We start from the raw sequence: 1,296 nt of genomic DNA, 5'->3' as shown, positions 1-1,296 counted from the left end.
TGAGAGGTGATCTTATTGAAACATATAAGATCCTGAGGGGATTTGATACAGTGGACACCAGGAGGATGTTTCCTGTTGTGGGGAGGACTAGAACTAAGGGACGCAATTTACGAATAAGAGGTCTCACTTTAAAGACAGAGATGAGGAGAATTTATTTCTCTCAGAGGGTTGTTAGTTTGTAGAATTCTCTTCCCCAGAAAGCAGTGGAGGCTGGATCATTGAATTTATTCAAGGCTGAGTTGGATTGATTTTTGATTGACAAGGGAGTCAAGGGTTATGGGGGGCAGACAGGGAAGTAGAGTTGAGACCACAATCAGACCAGCCATGATCTTATAGAATGGTGGAACCAGCTCGAGGGGCCAAATGGCCTACTCTTGCTTCTAAGTCCTATGTTCTTATATTCCGATGTTAATCGGAAGATCTTCTTTCAAATGTCATCCAATATTTGGCTTGAAGTCCAAGAATTATATTGACTTACGTTTTAATCAATTTAAGTAGATTACTTCTGCACATGCAAAGTTATTTTTTTAATAAAAAGCAGATTACCTGCTTTTCTTCAAGATTAGTGCATGTCACATGGCATTGCACATGCTGAGTCAGAGGACATACTTTTTGCAATAACACATGTAACACACAATGTACTATAGGTAATCTCCCATTGCATTACTTATAACCAAAAATATCTCTTTTCCTGGAACCTGGAAGTTTCCTGTAAGTATCTGTTGCCTATTCTTACAACTTAGGCTGAATTTTCCCAGTTGGGTTGCAAATCCGACGTTGGCCTCAATTCCGGTCGGGAACCTGGAAGTGGCATGGCAGGACGTCAGTCGCGGTCTTCCCAGAGGCGGTCAAATAAGAAGCCGCCACCTAGAGCCCAGCCCAATTAAGGAGGACAGGCGGACCAAGTATGTAGGCGGCCCAAAAGGAGGGCCCACAGTGATGTCCGACCTACCACCAGGAGAGGTGGGCGCTGCTGAGGCAGGGAGGAGATCGTGAGGGTGGCTCAAAATGGAGATGCTCTCTGCAACAATGGAAAAAATTAAAAACAACACATGGCCACAGTTGTGGAGGCGAAGCCCCTTCACATGATGCCTTGAGGCTGCAGCAGTGGCCGTTGCATCCCAAAGGGTCGTGCTAGGGTGAGTAAGAGGAGACATCGATGGATCCCGGCCTGCCACTGGGATAAAGAACAAAGAACAGTACATCACAGGAACAGGCCATTCGGCCCCCCAAGCCTGCGCCGATCTTGATGCCTGCCTAAACTAAAACCTTCTGCACTCCCGGGGACCGTATCCC

This window comes from Heterodontus francisci, chromosome 3 (genome assembly GCF_036365525.1).
Source record: "Heterodontus francisci isolate sHetFra1 chromosome 3, sHetFra1.hap1, whole genome shotgun sequence".
Taxonomy (NCBI): domain Eukaryota; kingdom Metazoa; phylum Chordata; class Chondrichthyes; order Heterodontiformes; family Heterodontidae; genus Heterodontus; species Heterodontus francisci.
Note: the sequence above shows the minus strand (reverse complement) of the source record.